We start from the raw sequence: 10,110 nt of genomic DNA on the forward strand, positions 1-10,110 counted from the left end.
AATAAGATTTTCAACTGTTAAGATGAACAGCAGGTGGCGCTCATCTTCTCCTTAAACACGATTAAACCCCTGGAGAAGAAGAAGAGCGTCAGATAAGAGCGAAATCGTCCTGTAAATATATTTCCATTTGTTTCTTGAATTATTTGATCAACGACACAGTTTCCTCGCTGCTCCCTCAGATCGGACGTTTTCATCTCGTCGGTGGAGCCGGGCATCGAACCACCGGGACGTCACCCGCTGGTTTGTGAGCCTCAGTTTGACACAGTGTCAGCGCCATCTTGGTTTTTTGAAACCAGAAGTAACCATATTTTGGTGGAGCGGGGGGGTGGAGCATGACGTACAGCAGACGTTTCCCCCTGCAGGTTGTTTGTGGCGCTGCAGGTCACGTTGAAGAACACCGACGTTTCACCAACTTCTAAAACTCAGTGGTTCTTTGGTTTCCCACGCTCCGGCCTCCTTATCAGGCATCTGACCCGCAGGTAATAGAAAGACAGCGCTTGATTAACAGCGACAGGATGGACCGCCGTTTCCCTGGCAACAGGGAGAGGAAGAGGAGCGGGTGATTAAATGGGGCGAGGACGAGGAGGAGGGTTAAAGGGGAGGAGTGACAGGTTGGATTGAAGGGAGGAGATGGACGCTGGTCTGATGACAGAGAGAGAGAAGTGAGTGACGGAGACAAGAGACGAAGGAAAAGACGGAAGGTGACGGAGGCGTTAAAACAGCGTCTTGACTAAAACGGACGAGAACCAGCAGAAATCACAGGAGGACAAAGGAGCCGATAATAAAGACAGACGATAAAGGACACGAGGAAGAAACGTCGACAGTGGCAGAACTTTTTAAAGATACTTAACGAGTTTTGTAAGAAACTCCTCCGGTAACACAACGATAAACATCCGCTTTTCCCTTCCTTAAGAGGTACACTGCCCTCTAGTGGATATAATGCTTAACAAACATGCAACAACGTACAGGACACATGGAATTATGGGGCAGTTTTTTCTTTTCGTACGTACAAGCAGCGGAAATGAGACGTTATTCTCACAAAGAGCACATTTAAAAACACAAGATCTAAAATCTGGGTGGTTGATTCTCATCAGTGTGTTTAGAGTAAAGAAAACAGGAGGAGCAGCTGAACATGGATAAGACCATTGTGATTTCTTTATTGACTTTTTTTTTCTGTCTTTTATACATAGAGTGGAACAACATTAATTCTCCAAAGATCTCCTTCAGGTTTGATCATCGTTTTTTATTCCACACCACAAGTTTTCAGTCACTTCTCTTTTCTGTTCCAACCAAATGTAAAAAAATAAAAATGCATAATTTGATTCTTGATTACTGTACGACAACTATGAAAGAAAATGTAAAAAAAACAAAAACAAAAAAACCCCAACAGTAAATGGAAAGGAAATAACGATTGATGGGTTTTTTGGCGGGAGAGAGTATGATTGGATAATTTGTTCAAACGTTCGGGGAGAAAACACTTTGATGACAGTTGATGTTCAGCTCGGGAGTGAATTTAAAAAACCGTTCTGTTCCAAAAACACTGTGACCTTTGACCTCTCACTGTTGTTATTGCTGATGATCAAATTAAAACCGTTTTTTGTTCTGAAAATGCAAATTAAATACACGATTAAATCAGATCCAGAAATATGATGCAAATTCATCTTGTTACACAAAAGATCTTTTTGCAAAAGTTATGGTTGTCAGGTAAATAAAATAGGACCAGGGGTTCTGTATCCGAGCACAGCCACGCAGAGTAAATCAAGATGGACGACCCGATGCTCATCGATTCATTTCCAGTCGAGTAAACGTTTGGTTGGACCTTCTCACGGTTTCTCTTCTGGGATCAGAAGCTGTTTGATGCTCAGCTGCTGATCGGGGACGGAAGACGTGTACGAATGGAAGTGCTTTGTTTTTTATTAACACTATTAAAACTCAAAATACTTTTGGCCTTTGGTCGAACTCGTCGACCTCGAACGCTCGAACGCTCGATGTGACGCGAGCATCAAAATGTAAAATCAGACAGTTGATTTTTTCTTCTCCGTCATAACAATCTTAAAGCTGGATTCAGAGGAAACTCGGTAAGATATTCATCTTTTGGTTATTGGGAGTTTGCGTTCGATTTGTTCATTTGCCCATTTGTTCTCTCACTCTTTTTGCATTGTTCAAATGTGAAGTTGTCACTTTATGCCCCCTAGTGGCTAAAATCTTCCACTTTTCTCCTTTAAAGTGGTTAAAACCACAGAGTATAATTCATCTGCCCCAGTTAGACCAACCTTCCCATTCACCTGACGTTTCTGATTACGTAAAGATTTCAGGTATGTTCTGTTTCGGAAATCATTTAAAATCATTTAATAATTTGAATACACCTCATAATAACCTCAGTTTCTCTTTGGGATTTTCCGGTTTGGGAGAAGTCGTGTTCAGGCGTGAACCTCGAGCTCGAGATGAACCAGGTCAGTGCTGCAGTTAAATGTCACATTAATCCCGAGTGTCCTCATTCGCTGACCTCATCTAGCTCAGTGGGAAATGTCCTGATTCCTGCTTCATGTTTTATCTCAGCAGGTCAAAGGTCAGACTAATGCAACGTAGAGTTGTGTGGTCGAGCAAACAGAGTGTGAAATGAAATGAGAGGGAGCTAATGATAAGATTAATAATCACAATGCATTACACGGCTAGCTAATCGTAAATATACTCATGCATAAAGTCTGGGCTATAGCGCGGCTGTGTGGGTAATGAAGCTGTGATGACGGCAAATTTTAAAATAACGATGCATGAAACTCAGGCGGTTGGATTTAAAACGAAATCGATGGATCAAAGAAGCCGGTATTATTCTGGCATCATTCCAACAATGTTCCCGATCCCCCCCCCCCAAAAAAATCCACATGAGGAAAACAGCGCCCCCTGGAAAATAACCCCCCCAAAAAACAAAAACAAGATTTGAAAGCATAACTCCCTCCGTCCACGGCAGACGGGACGGAGAGGAAACAGGAAATACATCAACAAGAGAGAGAGCATAGAAGAAGACAAGCATTTCTCATTTTTGGTTTTAGCGCACCTTTTTAACGATTTACAAAAAAAAACTTAAAAATGTATAAAGCTTTTTTTTCCCACATTTGTTTCATTTTTAAGTTACAGTTACCAAAAAAAAAAAAAAAAAAAAAAAAGGAAGAAGTGCAAGTGAATAATTTATGACATACGCTATTATAACATCCTACCACTAGTGTCTATGAGGTATATCTGCAACAGTTCGGTAAAGAGCACGGTCTGCGCACACGCTTGTCTCCATGGGTTCATCATTTAAAGCTTTGCAACCATTTGAAGGAGGAAGAGGAGGAGGAGGAAGGGAGGAAGGGGGGGCGGGAGTTTCCACGTATTTATTTGTATTTAAAGTACAAGGTAAAGACACTGTATCGTGGTAAATTAAGATCTCAGATGAACAAGCTTTGTTTTCTTAGGACACGTTTTATGTAATCACGATTTCCTGTGATTCCAAGGAAATATTCTCGTTATAATTTTTTCTATTTGTCCAAATCATTCTGATGGTTTATTTTAAATTTGGTTTCTTTTTCTTTAACATCGTGCGATTAATTAATAAATGTTGATTAAAAGAATCTGACATATTTAGGGACTGATTTCTAAGCGTGTTTGGTTTATTTAGTTTTATGATCACAAAACTAGTCAACTACTCAATATCACTTGGGCTCTGATCACTTTCTAATTCAGTCTCAGCTTTAAACAAATCAGATTATTAGATTTTCAGGTTGTGGACAGTTCTCAGTCGGTGTCTCTGTCGTCTCATCGTCTCACATCGTCTCTGTAGAAACCGTCCAAACAGGACTTGACCTGGTTTCTCCTCTGAGACGATGATCTGAACCTTTACAGTGGAAACTCAGCTCAGGGAAAACCGAGGAGAAGGAAAGACAGAAAGAAGAAGAGGGGATGATGAAGGAGTGGAGCAGAAGAGGAGGCCTCTGGTTTCCCTCTGGAAGTCTTTGTGTTGATTGCAAAGCACCAGAGAGCAAAGAGGAAACTCGGGCGTTTGAGCCGAGGTAAAGTTTTGAAGCACAACAGAGAGAGAGAGAGTCTCGACTTCGCTTTGGTTAGAGCAAGGCACTCGTCCACGGTTATCTCGTACTTTGCAACAGAAGCACTATCGACGTCTTTGTGCGACGGCAGAAGACTGAAAACTGACCGAACCCTTTAGCCACGGGTTCGTCCCTTCAGCCATTTGGCTTCCCCGGTTTGATTTTACAGTCACATGCTCGTAAGAAGGGAAGCAAAATGGCAAAGTTCTAAGTTTTGATCCCAGAAAACTAATCTTAGTGCATATTGTTTTAATTGAATTAACATGTTGTACTCTAAAGTATTGTAGTATCGTTTGTGTAGTGTCTGGTTTGTGGTTCTGGTCTCTTTGGCTGAATTTCAAATTAAAACTGTTCTAATACAATGACGAGTGTTAAATGAATCATTTCAAGGCAAATGTCCAAACTATTGATGCAACGTGCAGATCAGTGTTCAATCTGTGTTTTTCAGCCCGTGTTCCCTGAAATTCAGCATCCGAACCCGACGCTAACACACTTCACACGTGTTCTTCACGAGGAGGAAAGACGACGTGAGGCCAGGAGAGAGGGAAGGAGGAGAGAGGGAAGGAGGAGAGAGGTAAGGAGGAGAGAGGAAAGGAGGAGGGAAAGGAGGAGAGAGTGTGGCAGAGAGTCATGGAGGTGAACGCAGACCGCACTGAAGAGGAAAAGAATCTTTGGTTTCTTTGGTTTCATCAACACGATTAAAAGGACAAATGGAAAGTCAGTGAGGTAGCCTCTCTGGTTCTCACTATTGAAATAGAAAGTTTTTCTTTTTTACTTTTTACACACAAGTCAGTCTGGGAAGCAGCGAGCTTTAAGGGACTTTTCCTTCCTGACGAGCGAATCAAGTCGGTGTGTTTACATTCACGCAGTCACACACACACACACACACGCACACGCACACACACACCACACACACACACAGAAATCAGGTGATGTGTAGATGTGTTGTGTCAAATATCTTCAAGAGGACATCACATAACCTGATGGACGGATTATATTCAAATAACAAAATCCTACAAATCAAAATCAACAAAATGAGCAAATTGTGATTGTTTGAGCGTCATAAAAAGGTTTTGGACGCCTTCCTGTTTACATGGAGTGTACAACGTGTGCACCAGAAACTTAACATCCTGTTTTAGCTCCAACACAAATATGCACAATCTTTGGTACGTGCACACAAATATATAAAAATTGTTTTCTCATGTCCTTCTTTGTGAAGAACATGAGGTGCAGCTAAAATCTGTCTGATTCTTCCGTACAACAAAGAGGTGATGTTGTTGTTTGTATGTAAATCACATGAATAAGACGTTAACCGGTGTGTGAGCTGCGTGGATGTAAACACACACAGTTTATTGGCCTCTCGAGGATTCCAGTTATCTTTGGTGAGTCGTTCATGTCAGCGCGTGGCCCTTACGTCACCTGATCAAGTGTCACTAGAACATCAGTCTGAACTCATTGCTTGTTCAACACTGGTCAGCAGGACGCAAAACAAAATCAAATCAAAAGGACAAATAAATTAGCCATAAAATCACAAGGAAAATCAAATGAAAACAGATGCAGTGCTCATCATTCAGTCGGCTATTATCTGTCATAAAGAGATTGTTTCCATTTCGTAAAAGAAAATCGTTACCAGGACAAATACAAAATATTGATTGGCTAACGAGTGAGAGCAAGTGTTGACATTCAGAAAGACGTACGTCTAATCGCACGTTCCTACATTGTTCTGTCATCAAGTCTAAACATTCATAACACATTTCATTTGCTTTTTAACGTAAAGCTAACAAAGAATAAATTAACAGGCCTGGCATAAGCACTGCATCTTTGATGCAACTAACATTCTTAAATACTCATAAATATTCATCAAAAAACAATTACATCTAATTAAATAACATTAAATTATTATTAAGTACAAAACTAGTGTGTTCTAAAACACCTCATAAATAAATACATGGTCGAACAGAAAGAAAAGAAACGTACAATGTAAACTTTGGCAAAGCTAATCATCAGGGAAAGGGTCAGAGGGAGATTTGGCAACAAAATTTGTTCGCTTAAATTAATTCACAATTAAAAAGAAAACATAAATTACATTAAATTAAAAAAACACATATTGCAAAAACCTAGGAAGAAACATAGTGGTAGTATTAGTTGACACATAAGTATTGGCAAATCATTTCTAAGTACTTAAAAACAAACAAGTGATCAAAACCTCTTTGGGACGTTTCAGGTTTCGTACCCTCTCTCTCTCTGTTTCTGGTTTGGCAGATTTCGCCGGTTTCATCCAGACACGACTGCAAGTGGGAATGGAAAATGGCCGCCACCCCCTGAACCTCAGACCACGCCCCTCCACTGGGCGTGGTCAATATGATGGGAGGGTCAGGTGGGCGGAGGATTCTTTGGACTAAAAGCTTTACATACAGAAAGAGAGAGAGAAAACTAAGGATAAAGCTATTTGACCGATATTCGAGCAGTTTCTCTCAGCGGGGTGATGAAGTGTTTTTTTTTGGTTTTTGTTTCATTATTGTCGTTGTACATATGGAGCAGCAGCGTAGCTCCTCCCCCCTAAAGAACAAACTAACGTGGGTTTGTCGGCCGCGGGGCAGTGAACGTTCCACACATCAAGTTCCTCCTCCAGCACGGAGAACGTGTTGTTCTACGTTTCCACCCAAACCAGCCGAGCTTTTTTCTCGTTAGCCAAAACTTTGTTGTTTGCTACATCTGTGATTTTGGAACGTTGAATTTGGAAATCTCCGTTTTCCCTTTTGTCAAATTTCAATTAATAAGTATGTGCTGCTCATTATTATTTGTAGTTTTTAAAATAACTCAAATTCCTGCTAATTTCTGCTTCAGCTGTTTCCGGCTAGGTTTTGGTGAAAAGTAAAACAAAATCTAAACGTGACTAAACGTAAAATAAACTGATTGATCGCGATCGCAGATCCTGGATCTGGACGACTCCATGGGGATGAAAGGTGTCAGTGTGCCACTGTTTGTACAGCAGAAAATCTTTGGTATGTACTGTACAGTTCACATAGCGTTACATTGTCACTCTCTCTGCAGTAGGAAGCTCGCCAGACAACAGCAAGCTCAACGCGCAAAGGTGGTCGGTTTGAATCCCCCCCCGAAGAAATGTACGATGGAAGCCTTTGAATAGGAGCTAGCTAGTTTTTTTTTCTCCCACGGTTTTTGCACCAAGCGTTCATCTCGAACATTGACGCAAAGAGAAAATATAAACAAACGGCCTCCGTGCTGTTGTCTGGCAGCTTGTGTTGCTACTGCCGGAGATAGTTGGAGGTAGAGTTTGTCCTGTGGAGCAGGCGAATGACGGGCGGAGAAAACAACCAAAACAAAACAAGGACAGCGAGAGAAGCTTTTCGATTTTTACAAAACTGTTCAATGACGTTTGTGAGAATGTGCGTTGACAACATGCTGGAGGAACAACTATTCAAAATATCTGATGTTCTGGATGTTTTAGCTTTGAAAGTTGGGGTAATGTAACAAAAGGGAAAGTAAGCTAGGTACTCGTGAATTAGAATAAATTAAAGATCGTTAGAAATGTTACTATCTTGAAAGTTAACGGACAAACAAGCTTTCTTTAGCCTGTATGCTAACCTGGAAGTGTTTCTCTGGTGTAGGGGAATAATCTCGCACATCGAGATGCGATTAGCCAAAGTTGAGTTCGTTCTTTTCGGGGGGAGTTGAGCTGCTGCTGGAGTTAACGGTGAATCTTTGGTTTGTTAGCTGATGAGGTTTCTGTTGTTCTCGTAACCATTTTTTTTACTTTGAAAAACTGCATAGGCACACGTTAAAGACACTCTTCATCCGTGAGAGACACATTAATGTTCTGCCTTTTTTGGGGGTCAGAGGGAAGAAAATGGCCGTCGTCGTCCTCCATTCGCTCTTCCCCTCCGTCCCGTGTGGTTTTACCCTTTTCAGTCACCGACTTGCTTCCCTTAAAGACGGCCCGACGCAGCATCGGGCAGAACAAAGCTACTTTTCCACTTCCGTGATGTCGTCCTTCCGTTTATCCTTCGTCCTTCTCTTCGTCGCTACCACTCTTTTTTTTTGGTTTTTTTTTCCTTTTGGTAATAATTCTCTTCCATCTTCAGCTAGTTTTTTTCCGTTTGTTGGAACAGTTAGGTGCAGAAAAAGGTTTTCTTTGGTTTCGATTTGTCAATAAATAGAAAAAGTCTCAAGTGTCCATTTTTATTTTAAATCGTTCTTGAAGCCGTTGGCTCGCCGCTAACGGGCCGGGACTCAGCCGGGGCTTTCTCCGGAGCAGGGGCTGCTGACTGACGCCTTTCCTTTGGTTTGGTTTCTTTTTTTTTGGTAGCTTGAGTGAGAGATGATTGATGAGGTGATTGCGTTTGGTGAAGGCTGTTAAAACGGGCGGGGGGGGGGGGGGGGGGGGGGGGGGGGGGGGGGGGGGGGGGGGGGGGGGGGGGGGGGGGGGGTTGGGGCTGAGGTTTATTGTTCGTTAGTATTTACACGATGTTTAAAGGCTGTACATTATGACGTAAACTAAAATCAAGGGGCAGGATCTGGTTGTGGCGACGCTTGGTTGAACTTAAATGGACCAAAGGCAGTTTAAGAAACGGGCCTGTTGGTTTGTTCCATCGTCTGAACCGAGCATCGAACTCCGACGCTGCAAACAAACGCCCGTTTGAGTCGGATTTCTTCCCCTTCACAGAAACAAGTGGAAAAACACTTGATCTCTCAACAAGGATGTGGAAATCTTGATAATTCTCACAGTTTGAAGTTTACGACCAAAGACTCAAAACGGTTTGTTTGCAGCGTCCTGACCTGAACTCTTGTGTCCCAGCTCGCTGAGCCTTTACAGAGACGGACCTGCCAGGCATCGTCTTTAGATTGTCCTCTTTAACTATTACAAAGGCCCTGATTCGCCTGGACAGCTCGTCCTCCGCAGGCTCAGCTTGTTCGCTGGTTTCGCTGTTGTCTGCTGATGTGGTGAGAGAAGCCATGTTTTTTGGGGGGGGGATTTCTGTGATGGCAGCTCCAAAAAGCATCTTAGTTCTACAGCTGGATTTACACCAGAAGGTTGAATCTGATCAGGTTTGAACTAAGAACCTCTTCAGCGAACACTGAAGATGTTGTGGATCTTTAAAGATGATTTCTTTGGGGGGGGGGGGAGGTGCCAGTAGTGGAGTTTTTACATTGAAAACAAACTACTGGCTTTCTTTGGATTTCCCCATGTTTCACATTGTTTCTCCAATTAAATCTATGTTTTTTACAGCAACATAAATGTGGAGGAGTCACAGATAAAACCTTTTGGATTTTGGTAAATTCAAACTGCCTCTGGTGCTTTGTCTCTCAATGAGAGCTGTAGCTTGTGCATCAAAAATTATGCTTTTAAATTCCAAATCGAGCTTCAGGTCACGAACATTCGACCAGGGATTTTAAAATGTCAATAGCGATGCTAATAAATAGCATCTTTGTTCTAAATGAGAACAAAAGTTGTGCTAGTGCTAAGATGCTAAGTGGAGTTCACATGCTAACGATGGATGGAGGAAGCCGGGGTAAACTGGAGCTTAGCTTTGGTTTAGCTGACGGGGTTTTGGTCAGGGTGGGAATTCTGGGAAAAATGACTCTTTAAAGTTGTGTGTGTGTGTGTGTGTGTGTGGTCAGCAACAGTTGTGTCTTTGTGTCTTACGTGTGTGTTTGTACATAATAATGACAGACGCCGAATGGATTTCAGCCGCTGTTTTAGAAAAAATGGCATCCTGAGTTTTCTACGATGTGAAGACCACTCGGCAGAGAGCCCCAGTTCTATTGCAAAGAAAATGTGCTTTAAGATTGTGCTCACGTACTTTTCATATATTCATAATTTATACACTAACACTCCACTGAATGCTGAGTAAGCTCGCAATTCTACGTTTCGGCTCAAATTATGAGGAAAGTTGCATGTGCCTTGATGAATGTGTGTGTACGTGTGTGTGTTTATGAGTGTGTGTGTGTGTTTGTGGTTGTGCTTGCATATTTTGCCATTTCCTAACTTTACGAACGCTCACTG

The sequence above is a fragment of the Hippoglossus hippoglossus genome, chromosome 12, assembly GCF_009819705.1.
Source record: "Hippoglossus hippoglossus isolate fHipHip1 chromosome 12, fHipHip1.pri, whole genome shotgun sequence".
Taxonomy (NCBI): Eukaryota; Metazoa; Chordata; class Actinopteri; order Pleuronectiformes; family Pleuronectidae; genus Hippoglossus; species Hippoglossus hippoglossus.